Below are 26365 nucleotides of genomic sequence, written 5' to 3'. Positions count from 1 at the left end.
CAAATCCAGTCTGTAATCAAATATTCCCTTTGAGAATTGTAGTATTATTTGTTAGAATGATTATATAAAAAGGCTACAAGGCAATCATGTATTCTGCTGTACTATATCTTTAACATTAGTAGCATTTACATATAACAGCCTATACACTCTCAGAAAAAAGGTACAGTGCTGTCACAGGGGCAAAAGTGAAAAGGTACAAAAGTGAAAAGGTGCATCTTTGTACCTTACTCACCCCTAAATGGCAAATATTAGTACCTTAAAAGGTATATATCAGTACTTTAAGAGTGAATTAGTACCTTAAAGGTACATAGTAGCACCTTAAAGGTACATATTAGTACCTTTTTGGTTTTGTACCTTAGGGTACCGCCCCAGAGACAGCAATGTACCTTTTTTTCTGACAGTGTATACAAAGTATGAGACAACTATAAATAAATAAAAATCCATACCATTCTGAAACATCCTGTAACAGCTGTTCTTGCACAGGTCTGATTGATCCTCTTCATTAATAGTCGCTGGGTCTGATTTGAGCTCAAATTGATAAGGCAATATTGACGCCATTGTTTTTTACAGCACACCTGAGCATATGCAACTACTTGTAATGGTAAGGGGCGTGACGTTTCTAGACAACGTAGACTCGGCGGTTAGCGAATCACAAATCACGTGGCCAGCTAACCAATCTGAGCCCATTGCGTATTTCTGAGGGAGCGGCTTTATAGAACTAGGAAGCTATCTGCCAGTTTTTACAAGAAGGGACACGGCGGTGTAGAATAAAGGTAAAATATGTGAAAAGTAATGTTTTTGTACCCAGCCTTCAAAAAATGCTTATCAATCACCCCTTTAATGCAAACACATGTGATGAATTATGCAATAAAATAATTAGATGAGTGACATAATGGAATGACTGATATGAGGGTGAAAGTGGATGTTATAAAATGATGAGCTCCTCTATTGGAGCAGGTGGTATATGAGTAACGTTTAGGGCTAGTAACCGGGAGAATGCTGGTTCAATCCCTGCAATCAGCAAAAATAAAAGCCAGTGTTGCTCTTATGGACCATTCTCTAGGGGGATTGTTCCTGTATTAAATGTAAAGTCACTATGGACAGAACAGACAGTTTAAAAAAACTGTCCAGAGGAAAGAAACATCTCTTTAACATCTAAAATTGATCTTAAATTAAGTTACTTTAACATAAAATGGAAACTTTTGTTTGAGTCTCTCGCTTCTCACACTTGCTTCCTGCAAAAAGACACAAACTCGAACACTCAGCAACATATATCAGATATCAGCAACATCACACACTGAGCTCAACCTTTTCTCCTTAGCTAGAGACTCTGATTCTCTCTCTCTCTTCTCACATGTGTTGTCTATTAATTTTTTTTTTTAGAATAGATCTCATTAACATCACACACTTACTGTGCTCATAATTTGTTCTCCTTACTGTACACTGTATCACACGTTTTTCTCAAACATTTAGAAGAGATTTCAACAGCATCACACATTATTATGCTCAGATTTTTCTCCATAGCTAGAAATTCTTAAATTGAATCTCTCATATTTATCTCCTCTAAAGATTCAGAAGAGATCGCATCGTAACCATCACTGTTCTCATATTTATCTCCTTATCAAGAGACACTGGAATTATATTAGTCTCCTCTAAAGTTTAGAAGAGATCTCAACAATTTCACAAATTAGATGTCTTAGTACAAACTCTTTTTACAATGTATTATTAATGAAATTAGTCAAGGATTGAGTGGTAAGCCTTTAATTTGCCTTTCAGCAAAGAAAGTTTCAGGGTTACTGTTACTGTAGTAAGACTTCTGTAAGCCAAGAACAAATGATGTGCCCTATGCTCATAAACTGAACAGCTCTATTCTCTTATTGTGTGCCAGCAATTAGGAGTCATAGCTTCACTCTTAACTCTAAATTTATGGATTGTCTCTTACTTTAGTGCCTTTCAGGTACTTGATTTAGTGCAATTTAATTTGTAAAGTTGAGAGCAGAGACAAATGTGATAGCTCCAGATTCTCTAGTTAAGGAGAGAAATCTGAGCCTAGTTTGTGCTGATGTTGAGGTCTCTTCTGAAACTATAGAGGAGACAAATGTGAGACCACCATATTCTCTAAGGAGAATTCTGAGCACAGTGTGTGATGTTGTTGAGGTCTCTTCAAACACTTCTAAGGAGGCCATTTTGAGAGTGTTAGATTTTATTTTTTTTTTCAGGAGAAGCAAGAGCAAGAGACTCAAGCGAAAAGTTCCATTTGATGTTAATGTGATCAAATTTATATCTAGCAGAAATATTTGAGATGTGAAAGCATTTTTTTTTCAATCTCATTTATCCACACCATTTCGATCATATTTGAAGTCGTTTAGAGTAGACACTGTTTTGTTGCACAATGATTTAATAGAAAAAATCATGACCTATATTTACATGCATAAGGGTAGTACAAGTACAATGCTAAAAGAGAGGGGGGAAGGGTTATTCAACAACCATGAAGCACTGGTACACTAGGGCTACATTTGATAAAAAGAAAATATGTATCTCTTATATTAAACACGTAGACTTATCTAATCCCTTTCTAGTGTGTTTAGAAAATGTGCTGCATATACAATGCTTGGGACAATTTAAAATAGTAACCCTTAATATTCTGAAATGTAAAATGGTATTTAGTTAAATTATATTTTTTTATTTTTACAATATTAAAAAATACAATATATTGCCAAAAGTATTGGGACAGTCCTCCAAATTATTGAATTCAGGTGTTCCAATCACATCCATGGCCGCAGTTGTGTAAAATCAAGCACCTATACAGATGCTTCTACAAACATTTTTGAATGAATGGGTTGCTCTCAGGAGCTCAGTGAATTTAAGCGTGGTGCCTTGAAAGGTTACCACCTGTGAAATAAGTCAATTTATGAAATTTCCTCACTACTAATATTCCAAGGTCAACTGTTAGTGGTGTTATAACAAAGTGGCAGCAACTGGGAACAACAGAAACTCAGCCATGAAGTGGAAGGCCACGTAAAATCACAGAGCGGGGTCAGCGCATGCTGAGGCGCACAGTTTCTGCAGAGTCAATAGCTAGAGACCTTCAAAGTTTGTGTGGCCTTCAGATTAGCTCAAGAATAGTGTGTAGAGAACTTCATAGAATGGGTTAAATAGCGGAGCAGCTGCATCCAAGCCTTACATCACCAAGTGCAATGCAAAGCGTTGGAAGCAGAGGTGCAAAGCACGCTTCCACTGGACTCTAGAGCAGTAGAAACGAGTTCTCTGGAGTGAAAAATCACATCTCTGTCTAGCATTTCTCCGTTTTAACTCATATTTTAACTCAAAACTTTTAACTTTAAAACATATTTTGTTTTATTTTAATTTTCTCACAAATATTTCTCATGTCTCATTTGTGTCTATTTTCATTTCTCCTAAGGAATTTTAGGAGAAGCATAAAAGTCTCTAGCGCTTGGGAAAAGCAACCACTTAGCAATCTTTTTTTTTGGGGGGGGGGGGGGGGGGGGGGACGGGGACGTATGTGACCATCATACATGCACACATGTCTGGGCGGTATACTGGTTCATACCGAATACCAGTGGGTTTTTTTTGGCATGATATACATTTTTTACTGTACCGCAATACCGATGAACGGATTCTGTGAACAACGCCGAGATGAGTTAAAACAATTCTCACCAAATGGATCATTTAGATCAGATAAAGACCATGTTTAAGTTTTGTATGGACATATTTCTTATACTCTAGTGCTCTAAAATATGTGCGCACACATTTAATCGTGTCTTCTTCAAATAAAATATATGTACATAAATAAGGACACTGATACAGCTCTGCGTCTGATCATGGCATGATGGATTATTCTGATACACATAATACAATGATATTGACCGACAATTCAAAGAAGAATGGGCAAAAATGTAGCCCTTTATTCTTACTGCTTTAAACCGACGTCTGTTGTTCGTTCAGAGACTGTAGTGCTCTTAAATGTACTGAAATTATTATTAGACCTTTTAAATGTTCTACCATGTTTCTCCCTCGTTTTGGCAGTTTGTTGTTATATAGGGTTAGATTTTTAAAATGCATCAAGGTACCTTCAACTCTGTTTTCTTTTTCCTCTGTGGTCATATTTTAATATTCATGTGTCTGTAATGAGTGTGTTGCAGGTCTGTGTTTTATTGGTTGTTGTCTCCGCACAGCATCCTTTTCTGGGGCTTTGCAAACCTGTAGGCCTATTCATTTGAGTGTGGAAGTTTTCTACAATATTCACTCACCATGACAGTAAAATAGGGCATTCTAGTCAATCTACTGCAGTATTTCCTCTGTCAATCAGTAAAAGATGTTGTTAACAACCAGTCGTGCATGGGGGGAAAAATACTGCCATATAACGTGAAACTGAAGGATCATGTGACACTGAAGACTGGAATAATGGGCTGCTGAAAATTCAGTTTTGCCATCACAGGAATTTTACATTTTAATATATTATAATATAAAATAACTGTTTTCTATTTTAATATATTTCACAATTGAACTGTTTGTCCTGTATTTTTGATTAAGCAAATGCAGCCTTAGTGAGCATAAAAGACTTTCAAATGTCTGTGTATAAATGCAGTTCTGTTTACCAATTCCATAACACACTATTCAAAAGATTGTATTAAATGCAAATGACAGCCACTGTGCTTCAATACAGCAAACAAATAACTCACACACAGACTGTCCATTCAGTCCTGTTAATCTATCCTGCTGGTAAATCTCTCAGATAATTCAGATCTCCTGTGCCCGTGTGCAAAAATCAATTAAACGGCCAGCGGTCATGGGAGAAGGCCATTACACTTTATCATGAGTTTGCTGTGAAGTCAGCACAGGATAAGAGAGGAAGAGAAAAGAGTAGTGGAGAGGTCAGGGTTGTGAACTCAATCAACTCACTGGTTATTGTGAGACCCTCAAACCCAGGGGGCCACTGTCATCCCTGTCGCCACTGACTGGCCCTGCTGCAGGTGCTTAGACATGGATGGTTAAACAAGTGTAGGTACGGGTCAGGTCACGTTGCACATTGATGGCAAAGGGGACGAGGAAGGAATTCATATGAGAACAGCCCTGCACCTTTGCTCAAACAGGAAACAAACTTCGTTTTATTCGAGTTATTCGGAAACAGTGACGTCTAGAAACAGGTTTCTTGACACCACTCGCCGCAAACATAATGGTAAACCAATGTACTTACATCACACCCGGCATAACATAACTTCCATCTTAAGTTTTCCATCTCTCTCTATCCGCTTGTTAAGTCGTGACGTAAGGAACGCCGTTTCTGGGTACAAGCCTCAACTCGTTTCACTTGAGAATGCCATCGACGCCCGTTTATGAGCGCTATTTTTTCAAACATTTAAAAAAGATTTTAACAATTTTTTATTTTAACGATTTATAAAAGATGAATTACTGTCAGGCCATCTGGAATTTTGGTATGTAGAAAAAAGTTCTAATTATAACTTTTTTTTGTAGTATTACACTACATTGTGTGTGTATATTAGCACCGTTTGTAGTTTTTCTTGTGGTATAAGATGGAGCGTTTGGACCCAGAAGCGCTTCCGTGTGACATCAGCCTAAACAACCATTGCATTGTTTTACTTACAAAACAAGTAAAGGCCTCCAAAATAAAGTCATATTAGTAATGTCATTTGATTAGAGTGCAGGAAATGTCAGAGTATTAATATATTTGAGAACATTTCATATTCAGATTTACTTAATATGGAGCTTCATGGTGATACAGAAACATAATGGATCACTTATCCTAACATAACTGGTGAACAGGTAGTGTAGTCAACAGCTATTTTGAAAGAATAATACTGTCAGGCTTTTTTTTTTATTATTATTTTTTCTTTTTTTTTTTTTTTTTTTGGTGATGGTGGTGGTGGAGAGGAGATCAAAATCAAGAAGACTCCATTTATTATCCATCCCGGACAGGTATTTTCTGAAAATGTACCTTTATATCAATTATGACACTAATAAATGCAAATTATAATAAAAACAAATCCTCTATAATTCCTTCACACCTGTGGATTTGTGGCTTGTTAAGGGAGTTTAACGTGTGCTGCTCTCCTGGTAATCCATGAAAGCCTCATGCTCAAGTTGCCTGAAATGTAAATCTGACACAAGCTGCGAAAATTGATGGATACAATTAGCTTGTCTACTAGCATATGCTGTGCTCCAAGAATTCAAATTGGTGTGATTAATTGTGAAGCAAATGTGTGCAGACAGGCAAGCTTTTAAGAGACAAAGCGGCAGGGAAGAGTTTCAACATGGACAAACTTTAAGCTTTGCTGCATGAAATCAATTTCACCCAAATATGATAAGGAAATTAATTTTGAGACAGTTTAATCAAATAGTCTGCCATTTCAATTAATTTGATGAAAACCCTTTGTGAACTGGCTACCAGTAACAATTACATGCAAGAGTATAAACAAGTAGCCCCTGGACTGCAATTATGTTAAACAGACTGGCGACGATAGAAAACTTAATCATTTACTCTAACTACTCGATCCAAAGTCAAAGATGACATTTAAGAGCCAGAGTCTGTTTGAAATTGACCTATGCTCAGAATTAAATGGAAATACAAAACTTGATTAACTATATTGCAATTTCTTCAATTACGGAGGTCATTTTTTAAAGGTATTTCTATTTAAGAGAGTGGCCAAAAGTTTTTACATTAAGCTTCAGGTGAATCACATGGCAAATTGATTTTATATATACACAAAACAAAAGTTAGGCTTTAGCTATGGACATATTAAACTGCCTCAAATCACTACTAAAGAAAACGGTACAACATAAGAGTCATTCTCCAGCAACAGAGAGTCCTTTATAATTGAAGGATTATTACTGGTTCCAGTCTCTCTCTCCTCCAGTATTATTATTATTTTTTTCGACTATGACTAAACCTCTTTCTTTTAGCGAGAGATTGTTCAGTTTGGTCTAAGAATACAGAAGGACAATAGCTTTAATGATTTCAGACAGCATGTTCCCAGCGCCGCAGAAAGCAGCTGGATTTCAGAATTGAACTGATGGAGCCACAATAAACCACTTTGCCTTACAATGAAAAGCTGATTTAAAAATAAGTTATGGTCACTGGGTAGAGATCTATAGGTCGATCTTTATCTCCAGCAGCTTAAAGAAGCATTCCCGAATCCATGTGCTTATCTTAGAATCCCGTTAGGGCTACAGCAGGGCCTGCTAATCCCAATAAATGTATTCACTCATTTGAATGGACAGAGAATAGCTGGTGCAAGCCACCGATTACACATTGTCCGTTTTCCACGCTGTCTGCATAGTGTTGCAATATCCCAGAGGACTGAAAAATCACAAATGAGATCTCTTTAATCCAATTTATTTCTCCTAAACAGTAGTGAGATTAAATTGAGGATAAATTGAGACTTTCGCTCAAATCTCTTGTTTCCCAAAATTTCCTTCACTCAAAAAACTAAATTCTGTTACTCATCCCTATTTGTTCATGAATTAGGCTGATCCGGTTCTTGAGTTCAACTCACTGACTCAATGAGCCAGTCACAGCCATTAACAGCACACTGGAGGGGAAGATTATCATTTGAAAAACAACTTCAATTTTAATGTGTTTCGCATACAAACCAAGTAATGCCCTGATAGCACCACAAAGTCATACTTTTTACATTTCGGGGAGAAATCAACCTATGAATGGCTTACGTTATGTATAGTTTTATCTGCATATGAAAGGACACATGAGGTATTTTAATCTTTCGCACAATACCCAAAATATGCTAGTATTTCTCCATGTGTCTCTTCAACAGTTTTAAAAGAGATTGCAACCATATCAGAAACTGTGTTCCTCATATTTAGCAATGTCTACAATTCCATACAATCATCAAGAGTTAAGTCTAGAAAAAAAGATCAAATACATAAATCAACGCATTCAAAACAAACAAATATTTCTCAAAGAAATTTAAATCCCACATCACGAGCTACATTGTAGCTACACAACCCTTTTATAGCTCTATACTCCTTTACACATACAAGCTGTTTGATTGGTATATTTAACAGCATTTTTGTGTTTCATGTGTGAAAAGAACTCAGCTTAAAGGCATTGTTCACCCCCCAAAAGCCAATCCAGCATTTTAGAATAATGCTATTATTGCATTTATTAATAATCCTAATTGTAACTAATTTTGCTGCGCTTTGTTACCAGTGTAACAGTGTTACATTACTCGCCCACCTCGGCAGCGCCCCCACTGTCGTTTTATAGATATAAAAAGCTCAGTTGGACAACAGACACCACAATTATAAACTGAAAGCTTCTGCTCTGGTCCACACAGCACAAGCTGCAGAGTCGCAGGTGCAGCACAGCACATTGTGACATAAAATACATCAGTATTACCTCACTCAAGATTTTTTGAAGCTGTTACGTGTCTTGAAAAAGTCGGATGCTAACAAGTGGCTAAATGAGACTACAGAGGAGAGGCTGTTGGGGATATTAAACAGCATCGGTCCGCTTTCGCTGCCTCATTATCCTTATAAGTGTGTTCTTATAAACTATTCTAACTCAAACTATGTGGGAAAATTTATTTAGGTAAAAAATGAAAGAGTTGTCAGAAGCTTAGTGGTTGTGGTTTTGAAATTGCTGAAACTGTGGTGTAGTTTGTTTCTAGCCTGCCTTTAGCTTGTTATTTCTGCCGACTGCATCTCGATGGACAAAGCGTGCAAGTATCAAACTTTTGTTCATAACAGCTTGTTTTGTTTTTTTCCAATAATCAATGGATAAAAGATGGATATTCCTGTCTGAATAGTTGATGCGTAACATTCACGGGAAGCAGCTTATGGCAACAATTGGGTGCGTTTCCATGCAAGTTCTTAAGCCGATTATGCCTAATAAGTCGACAATGAATATGGTCATGTAAACGCGGTAACCCGTTTTCTTTTATCGGTGTAAGGTTATAAACGGCGTAAGCATAAACCGGTCGGGACAGATAGTTTTTTGCCTTTTAACCCGATAATGTGCATGTGTGATAGGTGACAAAAACGCAAACTTAGAGCACATTTAAATGCACCCAGACAGAGCGAGCTAGCGTTTTGCATACAATAACATATACCACAAATGTATATATCACAAACACAGACTCTTTTAAGACCCAGAAAATTGTAACGATGTGTTCAAGCAGCAGAAGTAGAAGACGTTCAGTCAAAACGCTGCATCTGGAACTGCACAAGAGAATAATATGAGCCGTAAATCTCCAACTGACACGCTTTATTTAACATCACAACTGATGTAAAATTTGAAAAACTCTGAGTCAGATATGGACATTATTATTTTTGACGTCACTACAAGGAATTAACCTGGTTTATTAATAAAGTCATGTAAACGTGCTTAACTTGCATTGTCAATTTACAGGTTTGCATGTAAACGGGGAAAACTGATTATGTCAGTTTACTGGTGTGTATGTAAACGCACCTAATAGTCTCATTTGTGTCTGTTTTTACTGCTCATAATAATAAGCAAGTTCTATGAAAATATCTTAGACAAAGTTGATACTTAAATGAATCATAAATGAGAACTTGATTAAATCCCCTGAACTATGAAAGAGAAACCTCAGGGTATTAAAATATTCCTCCAAGATGACAATGCCACCCTTCAACCCTATTTGACATTCTCCTTAGTGTATTTATGCTTCTCTGAAGGATTCTTAGTGCGATGACAAAAAGTAGTCAAGTGTAACAATTAATGTTTAAAGGTGTCGAATATGTCAAGAAGCAAGCCGATGTGAAAGTGTGGTCTTCATTAACTGCCATTAAAAGATGTATGCTGTGAAAGTCAAAAACAGACTGGAATAATGAGTGTCTGAGAGCAGGTGCCAGAAAAGAGAAGTGCACTGTCTCTTGAAGAACTAGTTAAAAAATAAAAGAGAGGTATGACACGTGAGAACAAACACCTGGAGCCCTCTCAGGTTAAGGGACAGCGATCCTGTCAGCACATGAAAAAAGACTTGTCAGAGCTGATTTTAATTGGCCGCTTTTAAGGTGGCTGGTTTTATCTGGGAAGAAGAAAGCGCCTCCCTTCAAGAGGCAGTGGAGGTTGTGCATATGCGAGGGAGAGCCAAGAACATCTAGACAGGAAGCAGAAACTGAAAATAAATGATCCGTTCACTCAGAATGCTGATATGTGGTGAGAGGAAGGTAGAGAGGAAAAGAGTGAGCTGGTGTGTGACAAGAGAGATAGAGAGTGTGTAAAAGAATTTAAATTTGTGTGAGTGTAAGTGTAAGTGTGAGTATGTGTGTGTGTGTGTGTGTGTGTGTGTGTGTGTGTGTGTGTGTGGCCTGGTAAACCCTACATTATGGGGACAAAATGTGGCAATATCCAACACATAGATGGCAATTTCCGAAATCCTTATCCTTGTGGGGAATTTTTTTGGTCAGCATGAGGAAAATATCTTATAAATCACACTAAGTGATGTTTTTTGAAAATGTAAAAATGCAGAATGTTTCCTGTGATGGGTAGGTTTAGAGGCAGGGGCAGTGTAGGGGGATAATATGTACAGTCTGTACAGTATAAAAACCATTACGCCTATGGAAAGTCCCCATAGAACATGGAAACACAACATGTGTGTGTGTGTGTGTGTGTGTGTGTGTGTGTGTGTGTGTGTGTGTGTGTGTGTGTGTGTGTGTGTGTGAAACCACCAGCCCCCCACCCCCCTCCCCCCAAAAAAACAAAAAAACACCAAAACACAGGCGGTTGAGTTTAGAGCGGAGAGGAAGAAGCGCTTTTATAATTAAACCCTTCGCACGGCTGTTCCACCTGACTGCCTCGTCTCGTTAAGCAATTTATAATTAACACAGCGCAGGTGAAAACATCCTCCCCACCCTCTATGTGATATGATAACTCAAGGTGAGCAACAGGAAGGCTGTCCATCGCGTGTCCAGGGGGAAGCGGGATTATTCTTAAGCGGGCCTGTTCTGTACTGCTGCCTGATAACGGTGGACCCCCCGGTTGAGCAGACACCTGGTTGCAGAAAATCCCAGCAGCCCTCCCCTCTGGAGCAGACCACTAATCAGGCGCTATAGAGAGTTTGAGAGAGAGATAGAGCCAGCAAGAGTTGAGTCCCAAGACAGACCACAGCTGAGCTCAAACCTGTTAAAGTCAATTATGCCGGGGACGAGTTCCAGGAGAGGGGGAGCCATGGGTGAAATTAAAGCCTGGCTCTTGATGTGACAGACGGCCTGTCTGTGTGAAGGAATAATCTTATAAACACCTGAAAAATCATCAAAATAATATTACTGGCAAATTAGGCACTGAGCAGAAAACAGTTGCACCACATTGGCGTGTGGCATTAACTGCATTTTATTCTGATACGCTGGTTCTCTGGCACCGTTTACACCTGACATTAAAGTTGGCAGGATATAAATTCATCCTATTGTAACAACACAATGTAATAACTGCTCATAATGTAAAAACCGCACATGACGTATACATTATTAATCTAAGTTTGCAACTGTTTTTATGAGAGGAATGAGCAAAACAATTCAAAGCATAATTCAGTTATAACCTTTGATAACAAATATTAGAAACAAATATTTTTTTCAGTAAAACAAAAATAGATACATAGCACTAATGACTCGAAGAGTGACATTATTTTTAGCAGTGTTACCTAAAGCCACATCTCTTTGGCCAAGCATTCACATAATATACCTCATATCCTTGTTATATCAGATCAAATGCACATGATTATGTTTCGCTTGAAATGTTATGAATGGCAGCTATGCTAATTATTTTCCGCTTGCTTCGATGTCTCTCCCTCAGGATGCCTGTAACTAAAGAATATGTCAGCTCCAGTTTGGATCCAGCCTCTTAAAAAGAATCCCAGGAAAGAAAACCAATAACAACTCAAATACAAAGGATACTCCAGCCTGTTACAGCATGGTAAGTTATCACTAATAATTTTTTTAGCTAGACACATGCGCATAATCAGAAGACCTCAAAAAATCCATAACAATGCAATACTATCATATATAATAAAAAAAAAAAAAATATATATATATATATATATATATATATATATATATATATATATATATATATATATATATATATATATATATATATATATATATATATATAATTTACTCACGCAAGTGTGTTGCACCACATAACTTCAGGAATTAAAAATAAAGTTCAACCACGAATTCCTAATATTAGAATCCGAAGGAAGCTTACACATGACTGCGTTCTTCCACAACCAGGCACTGCATGTTATTTTGTAATCTTCAACGGCATTTTTATTGCTTGGTAGCTCGATCCGGTTTAATGCTTACGTAGGCCTATGTTATTTACCTATTATATGTCATGCGCAAATCATTGGGCGGGCTACAGAATTAGGTGTCGGTTCTCTTTTGAGGAGGCGTTTCACTGCTCTCTGACTTCACAGGGAGGCAAATTCGCAGTTCCCTCGATTCATGGGCCAGCTGTCAAAAAAAAAAAAAATATTTGACTAACAAGTTTTCAGCTTCGAAACTTACAAAATTGTATTATATTATGATGACCTTTTAAATGAAAAGCTCAAGGAAAAGTTGATTTCTCAATTCATGACCCATTTAATAAAATCATTGTTTCTGCCTAAATTAACACATGATATTGGCTAACTGCATGACTTGTATTAACTTAGAACTGTACATTTTTGATTTATGGACATTACTTTGACCTTACTTTGACTGTCACTTCTGATAAATTACTCTAAATTGTAATGTAGAAACATGCATTTTTCTTTAAAGTTGCTTTGAAACTATATTTACTGTTTAAAGCTATATACAAATACATTAATTGAAATGAATAAATGAACTGGTCTGAATCAGTCCTCTAAACGCATTTGTAGTGATATTATCACAATGCGACTTGGGTGTATTACACTGGACTTTTATGCGGTCAAGTGTAATGCAATTGTTAATGTCAGGTGTAAACAGGGCCTGTAAATATTTCAGTTAGCACCATGGCATTCTTTTAAGCACAAGTGTGTTCGTTATATGTAAATTAGGCACTTTATAGACTGTGGCAGCACAGCAGTATAGCCTGTTAAACTGTTCAGACACTAAGAGACGGGCCCATGTACTAGTGTGCTGTGTTGTGCTTTAGGGTTAAAGAAAATGTCTATAAACTTAATGGATATTGTCCTAAAAGAAAATTACCATACCTTTCCTGTTTCTGAATGGATTTTCAGTGTATACATGGTGGCCATCTCAAACACCCCACATTGTGTTAATTTATTACAAGAGTTTATTAAAATCGCAGGTTTCCAAAACTAAAAATGAAATGAACATATCAAATGAATGAATCAAATGCTGCTTGACATAGCACTGGTTACACTGTAAACCCAATGATGGATGTGTACTTGCATAACCTGGATCCGAGATCTGATGGCTTAACTGAAAGCTTAGAAAAAGAGGTAATGAGATGGAATGCAGTTTTTGCATACTAATCTTTATCTGAAACCACTTAGATATTGTCGGGACAATTACCTGAAAAAAATTATCTAAACAGTTAACCCCCTTGTATCTTTTTCTTCCTTTTCATTTTCCACACATGTACACACACACACACACATGCAGGTCTGTGGTCTTCCGCCCACTTGTATGTTCGCCTCATCACAAATTCCTGTGCAAATCGCAATCAGATTGCACAAACATGCTCAACTTTGTGTGTTTGCACCATTACACATTTGCATAATTCTTCTAGCCCTAAAAAAACCCAGACACTGCTTGTGAATAAATTATGCTATCGGTAGCTGCAACTTATTCTCAGTGAAATCCCCTTAAATGCTCTTAGAATGAGGGTGCAGTGGAATATTTGCTTTTGGAGCACATTTTAATGTTATATGAAATTAAACTGTCAAAATGAAGTCCTCATTCAGTTTTTATAGACTAAACATGTCCATTAAAGCTTTGTGTCTTCAGCTAACACATTTGTTGCTAGGTTAATTCAAGTTCAAGCTTTCCAAGACTCAAGCTAATTTCTAATGTATTGAGATAATTATTAGGTATTCTAAAAAAAGTAATCATGCAGCATTTTTTTTTTTCAATGAAAATGCCACCATTAGCCTCAACACATTAGATAGCTAGGTGTGTAGTACAATATAAATATGGGATAGTGCCTAAACAAAATGGCGGTTTTATTTCCAAATTATTTATAATTTCAAAAAGATAGATAAAAAAAGCTGAACACAAAAAAGTAGTAGCAGGAATAACTGACCTATCCTAAAAGCCAATCCACACCGCACAGACAAACGCCAACAAACACGTCTGTAAGAGTTTGTTGGATCAGTGTGATACCCCTGTTGGTGTTTGTTGGTGTTGGTCAGGCTTTTTCTTCTCCTAACTGAACATGTTCAATCGCCGTTTGTTGGGTCGTGGAATGTCTGAGCAGTGTGGTATGATTTTACAAGAAACAACAACAAACTCTGACCTGGCGAGGAACCGTTGCCATGCCGACAAGGCAAGTCCTTTGCAAAGTCTGCATGTGAGTGCTGGGCGTACTTAGTAAATTATCTTTGTAGTAAAAAATTGCAAATTTCTGGACAAATCAGACAATTCTAGCGATAGAACAAGAAAAAACTGGCAAAAGAACACTTAGCAAAGTTTAAGCACATATGAAATCTAAACGAGAGCAGAGCCAGATTTGAAAGTGCACGTCTAGTACGTTTTGTGCTATACTGAAGCCCTGTGGCTGGCTAAAGCTGCATCCAAATCATCAGTCCTCATTTTCCTTTGTCTATCTGCTGCCTTTGACACTGTGAATCATCAGATTCTTCTGTCCACCCTCTCATCACTGGGCATCACAGGGACTCCGGTCCACTGGTTTGAGTCCTATCTCACAGGTAGGTCTTTTAAGGTTGCTTGGAGAGGAGAGGTATCGAAAAAAACATCAACTGACCACGGGGTTCCTCAGGGCTCAGTGCTTGGACCATGGCCTCTCATATCATTGCTATGCTGATGACACACAGCTCTACCTCTCATTTCAACCAGATGATCCCACAGTAGCTGCACGAATCTCAACCTGTCTGGCGGACATCTCGGCATGGATGAAAAAACATCACCTGCAGCTCAATCTAGCAAAGACTGAGCTGCTTGTTTTCCCTGCTAATCCCACCATATAACACGATTTTACCATCCAGCTAGGTTCATCTTTGATTACTCCTTCAGGGTCGGTCAGAAATCTTGGAGTAATCTTTGATGACCAGCTGTCCTTCAAAGACCACATCTCAAAACAGCTCGGTCATGCAGGTTTGGATTGCACAACATCAGGAAAATCAGACCGTTCCTTACGGAGCATACAACACAGTTTCTTGTCCAAGCCCTGGTCATTTCTAGGCTTGACTATTGCAATGCGCTTCTGGCTGGACTTCCATCTTGTGCAATCAAACCGCTGCAAATGATCCAGAACGCTGCGGCACGTCTTGTATTCAATGAGCCCAAAATGGCTCATGTCACACCTCTATTCATCTCTCTGCATTGGCTACCACTCACTGCCCGGATCAAATTCAAAGCTCTGACTCTTGCTTATAGATCTTCCACAAACTCAGCACCTGCATACTTCGACTCACTCTTAACAGTCTACACCCCCACCAGAAGCCTTCTGGTACCATCACAGAGAGGCATGAAATCCCTCTCCAGGACTTTTTCTTTCATTGTTCCTGGTTGGTGGAAAGATCTTCTGTTCTCCATACGCACGACAGAATCACTCACTTCATTCAAAAGACAGGTAAAAACTCATTTCTTCCACGAGCACTTAATCTTACATAAAAAAAAAAAAAAAAAAAAAAAAAAAAACTCTTTCCTCCTCTATTTCCCCTTTCTTCTTCCCTTTTCTGGTTTTTGCTACTCTGAGCGGTATACAAATCTCGGTATTTGGGGCACTTTTTGTGTTTCTTTGCCTCTTCTTGACGGATCACTTCCTGTTCTCCTGAGTTGTAAGTCGCTTTGGATAAAAGCGTCTGCTAAATGCATAAATGTAAATGTAAATGTATAGAGTTAAAGAAATCCACCTGCGAGGGGAGATATTCATAACATGCATGCACTCTCACGTAACACTAAAATGCGCTCTCAACATTTAACGGCATAGAAATGGTCTCGAATGAACTATAAAACGAGAAGAAATGAAAGGGGATAATCTTTTGTTTTTCCGTGGGTGATCGAGTTTGTTGGTGTCTGTTGGGGTGTAGTGTGAACATTACATTTATTTATTTTTTAAATTCTAAATCCAATGGCCAACTTGCTTGTTGGTTTTGTTGGCATATTTCAGTGCAGAATGAATTGGCCTCAACACTCCCAGCCAATATAACATGACCCATTTCTCACAAAACATATCCTGATGTACCTACCTTAAAGGGTCATGAGCTGCATTGTTTTATAATGTTTCCTAGGGCGCACTTATAATGTTAGTACGCTGAATGTACTTATTTTATTTTGCATTTATTTAAAATTAAGTCATTTTAATTCCCACTATAATCTGAATGTCAATAGGAGCATGTGTGACCTTTAAACCAAGGCATGATGGGACTGAGCTGATTACACAGTATGAGAATATCATTATCATTTCCCGAGTACATTTTCCCTCTGCCCTGAAATACAGCTTTGATATGCATGTTTTATAGTAGTTAACCTTTATAATATGTGAGAAGGCGCTTTTTTGGAGAAAATGAGACCAAATTAGAGCTTGCCATCAAGCATCAGCACAAGAAAAGGAATAACAAATGTCATTGTTTTCCATTTCTCAGCAACAGTGTGTCTACAGAGCAATAATCCACAATAAAAGAAAAGCCAATCATTTGTCGACATAAAGAAAAAATACGTCTCTCATTGTGTCCTGTTTTTCAGTTATTTTAGGCAAATTCTCATTTTAAATGCAAACTGCCCAATTAGCTATAGCAAAAGAAGCAATACCAATAAAAACGGTCTGTAAGTGACACCCCAAATCCTTGAGAGAGTTCACGGCAGCTGGCATACAGCCTGTGTCTGGAGATAGACTGTTTCTTCATGGCTGACTTCCCCCATTGATCTGGCTTCTGTATTAGCGAATGGAGGATTAAACTTTAACCCTTTATGCACACTTCCTGATCCTTTTTGGAATTTAAATTCAATATAGAGAACACATCAAAATATAATATTTTCTCCTACACTAAGGATGGTCCATAGTTCTTCCCAACAACTGCAAACTCCAACAAAATTTTAGTATTGATCACTACAAACTTGAGTGGCATCACATTGGTAAACAGGATTGGAGTTTACAGCAAAAAAACTCTTTCTAGTGGACTGACTGGACTCGCATTGATTGCTTCAGGTCAAAAATTCATGCTGTTTTAGCTATTGAGAGCTTTGGAAATGAAATGGCATGAAATGTGTTTGCCCTCCTTTGTGAACCCAGAGGGGGTGAAAGGAAAAGATATGTCAATATAAAACTTCACATACCTGTATATCACATCACACATCATATTGTAAAGAATTATGAACTGATTTATGAGGTTGGAATGAAAAATATAAGTGACAAGACGTCTGAACGGAAATATTGATCTGCACTACAGAAGCAGAAAGGAGAATAGGATAAAAAGAAAAAAATAACAAAAAATGCATGACTTAGGTGTTTGAGAGATGTAAAGACAAATGGAAAGGGGAAAAGAATATCTCTAAGGAAACTCAAGCTGTTACTCCTTCTATTCACTAGGAAGGAGACGATGCACAGCAATCAGAACGATCAATATAAGCCAAGCATTGCGATGCTTTCTGAAAGGAAAGTGTCATAGTGTTGATTACCAGTGGCCCCTGGGTGGGCTGTGAGACCTACAGTAACGGACTATGCTTTGTGGTGTCTCTGATGGTCTGTGCATCATTTTACTGGGCTGTTCACTGAGCAGTGACCCTGCTGGGGAAGAAGTCAGAGGCCATGTACTCATGTGGCTATGCTCATAATTATCTAGTCTCAGAGGTGTGAAATCGAATCCTGCAATTTTCAGAGTTCCCCTGACAGGTGCATCATGCTTTTAAACATCATCATAACACTTTATACTCTGGAACTGTGGAAACCCTTTCTAAAACATTCTACTGATTGCATCATCATGATCGTGTTCAAACTGATTTTATATTTTTATTTGATCAGTATGGCAACTTAAAATGTCCTTGTGTTTGCTTCTATACTCCGCAAAAATTATTCTTACATCAGGAAAAAGTACTTTTGCTCAAGATATCAAAATATATATTGAATGTTTATTGATTAATAATAATAATAATAGTTCTATTTAATATTAGTATTTTTTTTTAAAGTCCTAATAAAATATTTAATATTTGAGCGAGTCTTGTTTTAGCAACTATATATACACCCACCTCAGGGACAACATACTAATACTCTGTTTGGCACCGTTTTGCCTTCAGAACTGCCTTAATTCTACATGGCATTGATTCAACAAGGTGCTGAAAGCATTCTTTAGAAATGTTGGCCGATGTTGATAGGATAGCATCTTGCAGTTGATGGAGATTTGTGGGATGCACATCCAGGGCACGAAGCTCCCGTTCCACCACATCCCAAAGATTATCTATTGGGTTGAGATCTGGTGACTGTGGGGGCCATTTTAGTCCAGTGAACTCATTGTCATGTTCAAGAAACCAATTTGAAATGATTTGAGCTTTGTGACATGGTGGATTATCCTGCTGAAATTAGCCATCAGAGGATGGGTACATGGTGGTCATAAAGGGATGGACATGGTCAGAAACAATGCTCAGGTAGGCTGTGGCATTTAAACGATGCACAACTGGCAATAAGGGGCCTAAAGTGTGCCAAGAAAAAAACAGCAGCCTGCACAGTGGTAGCAAGGCATGATGGATCCATGTTCTCATTCTGTTTTAACCAAATTCTGACTCTACCATTTGAATGTCTCAACAGAAATCGAGACTCATCAGACCAGGCAACATTTTTTTCAGTCATCAACTGTCCAATTTTGGTGAGCTTGTGCAAATTTTAGCCTCTTTTTCCTATTTGTAGTGGAGATGAGTGGTACCCGGTGGGGTCTTCTGCTGTTGTAGCCCATCCGCCTCAAGGTTGTGCGTGTTGTGGCTTCACAAATGATTTGCTGCATACCTTGGTTGTAACGAATGGTTATTTCAGTCAAAGTTGCTCTTCTATCAGCTTGAATCAGTCGGCCCATTCTCCTCTGACCTCTAGCATCAACAAGGCATTTTCGCCCACAGGACTGCTGCATACTGGATGTTTTTTCCCTTTTCACAACATTCTTTGTAAACCCTAGAAATGGTTGTGCATGAAAATCCCAGTAGCTGAGCAGATTGTGAAATATTCAGTCTGGCCCGTCTGGCACCAACAACCATGCCACGCTCGGAATTGCTTAAATCACCTTTTTTTCCCATTCTGACATTCAGTTTGGAGTTCAGGAGATTGTCTTGACCAGGACCACACCCCTAAATGCATTGAAGCAACTGTGCACTACGGCACGTACCACATACCTAAGCATTGTTACAGACCATGAACAACCTTTCATGGAAACAGTATTTCCTGGTGGCTGTGGCATCTTTCAGCAGGATAATGCACCCTGCTGCTAAGCAAAAATGGTTCTGAAATGGTTTGAGGAGCACTACAACAAGTTTGAGGTAGCGACTTGGCCTCCAGATTCCCCAGATCGCAATCCAACTGAGCATCTAAGTCCGATCCATGGAGGCCCCACCTCACATCTTAAAGGATCTGCTAGTACCATCTTGGAGCCAGATACCACAGCACACCTTCAGAGGTCTAGTGGAGTCCAATCCTCAACGGGCTGTTTACGCAGCAAAAGGGGGACCAACACAATATTAGGAAGGTGGTCATAATGTAATGCCTGATCGTGTATAGCCTATTTATTATAATTTTTATATAATGCAATATATACAACAGATGGTAAAAACAGTGTTAAATAAGTGTCAAGACACCTATAGGCTAATTCACATAGCGCCAACAGACAGCAACAGATGCTTTTTGTTGGGTTTTGTCAAATCAGTGTTACCCTTGTCAGCATCTGTTGCCGTTGGTCGGAGCTTGTTTGTCGGGGCATCGGATGTCTGAGAAGTGACGTACTGTAATCTGGTAATTTTTCACGTTGGTCGCCGTCTGTCGGTGCAGTATGGATTGGCCTAAAGATAAGGACCTCTACTAAACAACTATTCATTACTAATATGAGGCTGTGTTGAGAGTGATGAACCACCAGGAATTATCAGTTGAAGCTACTCAATCATTTCTCCCAGTGAGTGCTAATTTCAGCAGGCTGCTGTTTGTTTTCACACCGCCATAGGATGTGAAGATCTAGACAATGCTTCAGGTCCTTATCAAAGGCGACGGGCACGGCTGCCGGACGCCCCTCTGACCTTCCCTGCTGCTGGGCCTATTACGCAGCAATTAGCAGATGCGGCCCGCTGTGGCCGGGAGGACAGCTGCTGCACCCACATGGCAGTAATTCAATAAGAGCTCGCCGCAGGGCGAAGGAAACATGAGTGCACTTCTCTCTCACACCTTCTCTATCGAGATATACACACTGAGTGGGATCCTTCAACGGGAAGCACTGACCCTGTGCCATGAAGATCTCTCAAATGTGTGGAGGCAGCAGGAAATATTGCTGAGCTTTGCCATATGGCTGATTGAATTTCGTTTTGGGCGAATTGGATTAAAGGCTCATCAGAAATGATGCAAACTCTTTAGTATGACGATGGCCGACAATCAGGAGAGAGAAATTCTGTCATAATTGCATTATTCACAAATTCATTATTATGATCAAGGCAGCAGCACACAAATTTATGGCTAGGTGATGAACCTCTTTGCTGTCTGGTGGAGTAAGATAGCTGCTTGAATGGTTTCGAGAGAGAGGGTTTATTGCCAACATAATAGGTGACAATACAACTACATCATTTAAACAGATGTTAAAGGATATGAGTGTTTTCAACGACTGCTGATAAAACACATTTTGTGTTGTAAATGTGCTCTAAAAATCCTCTTTAAAAGATTGCAATTATTCCACTGGGAATTTCTACCATAATCCAGGGTAATTATTGACATTAATGACTACTAATAGCACTTGTGAAGAAAAAACGAAACAAAAGAAAACTAAAACACTAAAGCAACCCCGGCAATAGTGCATCTGGGTAAACACACAAGAAATTGCTCAATAAATCACCGCCCTCCTACGGAGCTGGAGGCAAAGCTTATGATGTGTCATTTCAGCAGTCTTTTCATCAGTAAATATGAGGGCTCCTTCAGTGAGGAGTATCTCCATCAAACACAGAACTCCTCGCAACACTCCAACTACTTCTGTCTGATGGCTCACATTCAATGTAAATGTGAACGAAAAAAAATGGAGGAGATGGGCATAACATCTTTTTGTCTTCAACATGATAAATGAAGAGGTGACAAAAAAGCCTTGAGCTTTTGGTTTACCTATGCAAGTGTGTGTGTGTGTGTGTGTGTGTGTGTGTGTGTGTGTGTGTGTGTGTGTGTTTGTGTGTGTGTGTGTGTGTGTGTGTGTGTGTGTGTGTGTGTGTGTGTGTATGTGTGTGTGTGTGTGTGTGTGTGTGTGTGTGTGTGTGTGTGTGTGTGTGTGTGTGTGTGTGTGTGTGTGTGTGTGTCAAGGATTGTGCATGCAGTGTGAATGTGAAGGGGTAAAAAGGAAGAAAAAAGAGTAAAGGAAGAACTGAGGAAATGCATGAGGAAAACAAACTCATAAAATGATACTATAAAACATGGGGGTAATGTATGATAATAAATCACTTAAAAATGCTAATATATGCTGTTTGGACCTCTTAAAACAGAGTATAGTGAGTATTTGAACTTTTGCACTACACAATGAATGTAAAATACTCATGGGAATGACTGATGTCCTAAAATCATAATGCTAATAGATACACCACATGAATAAAGGTAGGTGGACAGTCATTGATAGGATTATTCATTTCAGCTACACCAATTGCTAAAAGCTGCATTAAATAAATGGACAAAATTATTCGAACATACTGACCTTTTATTTTAGCCTAGAAATCTAGATGCACCCTAGCGGCAGCAAATCTAATCTGCCCGTGAGTATCGTCTAGCAACTCTCAATACCCTTCTGAGCTGTAAACGCCACACTCTGGTCGGGCCAATCACATCGTGTATAAAGTCGGTGGGCTTAACATAATGACGACGGCCGAGTTCCGCTTGCCTGCTTCTAGTCAACACAGAAGCTGGCGAACGGCGGCGGTCTTTCGAATCAGCTTTGACCGTGACTCTTGGAGTTAAGCTTTTCTCTGAGAAAAGAACAAAGAACGGCACTGAAGTCATTCTTAAAAAGGGAAGATGTGTTCGGAGTTTTGCCGACCGGATACGGCGAATGTTTAATCTATCAACCGTCTATCTATGCTAAAAACGAGCTCTGCTTCACCTTCGTTGCTCTGGTTGGTTGTAGCGCTATCCTATCACATGCAGAGGGAGTGTGAAAGATAATCGTTTATCCCGCCCCTCGGATTGAGCTGTCAATGGTAAGTTTCCAGACCAAACATCTTAATGTGGGTCTGGCTTGTCAGGCTACTTTTAATTCCCTCTAAAACATGATTTTATTTCATAATGTTCATGAAACATGCAGATAAACCATCAAATATCAGTCATACTGTTTTTATTCACTTTTAACTTTTGGTATTTGGTATATCCACCTTTTGCAGCAATTACAGAAGCACATCTCTCTGGCATTTCAATATATTTCTTTTGAGAACTTCAACACTAAAGTTATCCCATGCCTTCTGCAACTGAAGCCAAAGGCTTTCCTTTGAATGTACAATAGATCTGTCCAGTTTATTTTCTAACTCGCCCCAAATGTGCTCCATGAGGTTGAGGACTGGACTTTGAGGGGGCCAGTCAATCATTTTCAATGTTCCAGCACAATACCTTGATTCCTCACAGGTAGTTCCAGCAATAGTAAGAAGGTGGTTTCAGGTCATTGTCCTTTAAATAAATCCAGTCAAATAAATCGAGGCCCAATAAGACGACTCCCAGATGCCAAGTGTTCTAATAAATTTGGCCACCACTGTACATTCAAACAATCCCCTCAGACAAACATTTTTACTATAATGGCGCCATTTTATGTTCCAGCATGACAATTCGGTGTGGAAGAACCTGACTGGCCTGCACAAACCCAGATCTGAAGCCCATTAAATACCTCTAGGATGATTATAAATGGTGAATTTGGGCCCTTTTAACCAACATAATAGCCTGACTCACTGATGATCTGGTCTGAATGGGAGCAAATTCCTGCATCCAACATCTTGTGGAAAACCTTCCTAGAAGATATTTTTTACTCGCATAACCTTCCTAGAAGAGACTAACCCCCTATATAATGCCCAGGGTTTGACATAAACAGTTTATATCTGGTAACACCACTTACGTTATTTGTAACATGTTGCTGTAATCATGTCATTCTAAACCTGTACGACTTTCTTTCTTCTTGTGAAACATAAAAGAGATTTTGAAGAGTTGGTAGCCAAACGATTTTGACCATTGATTTCTACTTCTATGTAAGATTTACATTTAACCTACAGGATGCATCGGCTTTAGTGTGCTCAACATTTACCTTAGATTCGTCTTGGAAAATCCCACAAAATATAATTACATTTAGCCAGCAGGCATGACTTAGTGAAACTCGTTGGGCTAAAAGTATGCGGGAGTTTGGATTACATCTAACCTTGACTTCACCTAAAGAACTCTGAGAAATTCAGACAGAAAGCATCTCCACGGGAGCAATGCATTACTTAATCAACTGATAACAAAGCCAGATAAGGTCTCAGTTCCATTAGGGACTAAAATAACTCCAAGTTCTTGTTTGTATCTTTGAGTTAGTGGGGATATTTGCGAGGTCCAGAAGGGAGGGACTGAGCTCTTAATGAGGTCTTCTGTTAGATGTGTCAGCAGAAGCGGTCAGCGAGAAGGAGAGCGCTAGTATAATTACAGGCATTTTATGATGTTGATAGTCTCACGATTAGCTCTGGATGTAACACAAGACAAATAAACACAGGTGATCGCTGTCTGCAACACGAAGACTCCTCTGGAAAACCATTTTAATGAGCGCGAGTGCTAAATTAATGACAAAAACAACAGTTGTGCAGTCTGCTTTACCAGAACGACATCTAGCCATTATGTCCAAATATACTCTCTGATATCTTTTTGCATTCGCTACGGCACAACAATTCCATGCAAGCGTTGAAAAGCACAGCAGCAAAGCAGTAAGATTTAAATAGCTGTTTTTTTTTTCTCTGTTAGATATCATCTCGGCTGGCGTTATCTCTCAATAATTGAGGATAAAGTCGGAAATGGAGCAACTTGGATCAACAGCAATGAAGTGATGGCTGTTGTTAATAAATAATGCAATCAGTGCTTAATGCACTGAGGGAATACACAGCCCGCTGTGATCGGAATAGTAATTGAAAAGCCAACAAGTAATTCCATAATGAAGAGCAAGAGATACAGAAGGGCTAGATTAATCTGCTCTTTAGTTCTTTCACTGTATGTTGAATGCAAACTGCTCTGGATTAAATGACTCACTCTTAATGCTAACACTTGAATAAAAGGGCACTTTAGACCGCTTAAACAGTGCATTTTAACCTTGCTGTTTGCAGCCTATTGACCTTTAAAGACCTAAAAGACCAAATGCGAGAAGGTTTATTCAGACAAAGCAAACCCTGCTCACTTCCAAGTTCTAACACTGTTGGACCAGACTCTATGTGATGTGTATTATCTGCCCACACTGTAAACCCTAATAAGTCGAGACTACTCAAATGATTTGAGGAAAGTGATTTAATTAAGTTGACCTAATGTGGTCTCTTTATTGGATTAACTTAAATTTTTAAGTATTGATAACCTTAAAAGGCAAACAGACTAAACTTGAATGATTTGCGGAAAGTGATTCCCTCAGTTAATTTGAGTAATGGGGAATTGACCATTAAATCATTAAAACAAGTTTGATTTATTCATCATCCATCAGTTTGAGTGTTTAATGTGAATTCTGCATTATACTGTAAATTAAATTGTCATGATTGGATTCTGGGATTCCTTCTGCATCACAGAAAACATTCGGGCTTAACTTATAAGCATACACAGCCAGTGAAAATGCAGTGTGACACAACACAATCACAGAAAATTAAAACATACTGAATGATTATGAGACTATAGCTATGTGGAGCAAAATTTTAGGTAATGATATTTCAAAGTGGGCAGGGTGACCAAGCACGACATCAAATAGAAATGAAGCAGCTAATCAAATGTTCTGTTTTGCAGTGGTTAGGACAGGAAAGCTCATTATGAAAGCATTGCTTTATTGTGGTTAGCCTATTTATAACTCATTACAGTAAATTCTCCTAATATTGAAAAATATTTACAGCATATTTATATATTTTTCACTTAAAAATATCACTTATTCATCAAGGATGTTTTATATATATATATATATATATATATATATATATATTATATATATATATATATATATATATTAGGGGTGTAACGATACGCGTATTCGTATTGAACCGTTTGGTACGAGGCTTTCGGTTTGGTACGCGGTACGCATTATGTACCGAACGGTTCTTGGACTAATTAATTCGATTTGTAAAATAAAAAAAGTGTGTGAAATATAATAATATGCGTTCAACAAGGTAGCCCAATAACCAAAACGACATAACAGGCAATGCCCCTGACACCGCCGAAGTGAAAGAAAAAAAAAAAACACCAAATATGTTTTAGGCTGCTCAGTCAGGTGCTCGCTTACTCAGTAGGCTACGCGCTGAATGCTCATGGCAAAATGGCGACAACAAGACGATAAAAAGGAGAAACAGCCACAAACTATCCCCGCAGCATTTAGACAGACATTTCCAACTTATTCAAATGGCAAAAGACATCACCGCGGCGAGTGGTCCATTTATAGCCGCGGATATGAGACCTAACGCCCGTTTCACACAAACTCCGTCTGCAGTGCGTGTGCGGTGCGTATTTTTTTCAGTACCCATGTTAACGGATGACAGCTTTCACACTGCACACGGATGCTGTCCGTCAGTCCGTTCCAGGAGCGTTGCGTCTGCAGCAGTGCACGGATCGTTTTCGTACCGAGTCTATTTTTTGCTGCGCTGCGTTGCTGCATTAAAGCGACAGAACATTGTTCGCATTAAAATAAACATGTACTGACGCGAAAATCTAGTAATTTCACCACTGATGCATATCATCTAAAATATACTCTTGTTTCAAAGTCAACACATGGCTTTTTTTCTCAAGTAAAGCAACAAAACAACACCTTTCCTGGCATTTAGGTAAAAAAATGTGCCATAATGGATA

The 26365-nt window shown here is 38.6% G+C and overlaps 1 protein-coding gene across 3 annotated transcripts in view; it reads right to left on the bottom strand.

Moving 5' to 3' along the window:
- Window positions 1–26365, bottom strand: part of thsd7ba (thrombospondin, type I, domain containing 7Ba) — a 385534-nt gene that overhangs the window by 201107 nt on the left and 158062 nt on the right. The gene's annotated exons all lie outside the window — the stretch shown is intronic.

This window comes from Pseudorasbora parva, chromosome 5 (genome assembly GCF_024679245.1).
Source record: "Pseudorasbora parva isolate DD20220531a chromosome 5, ASM2467924v1, whole genome shotgun sequence".
In the NCBI taxonomy this organism is placed as follows: domain Eukaryota; kingdom Metazoa; phylum Chordata; class Actinopteri; order Cypriniformes; family Gobionidae; genus Pseudorasbora; species Pseudorasbora parva.
The sequence above is the reverse complement of the archived record's forward strand: the minus strand, read 5'-3'. Positions and strand labels throughout refer to the sequence as shown.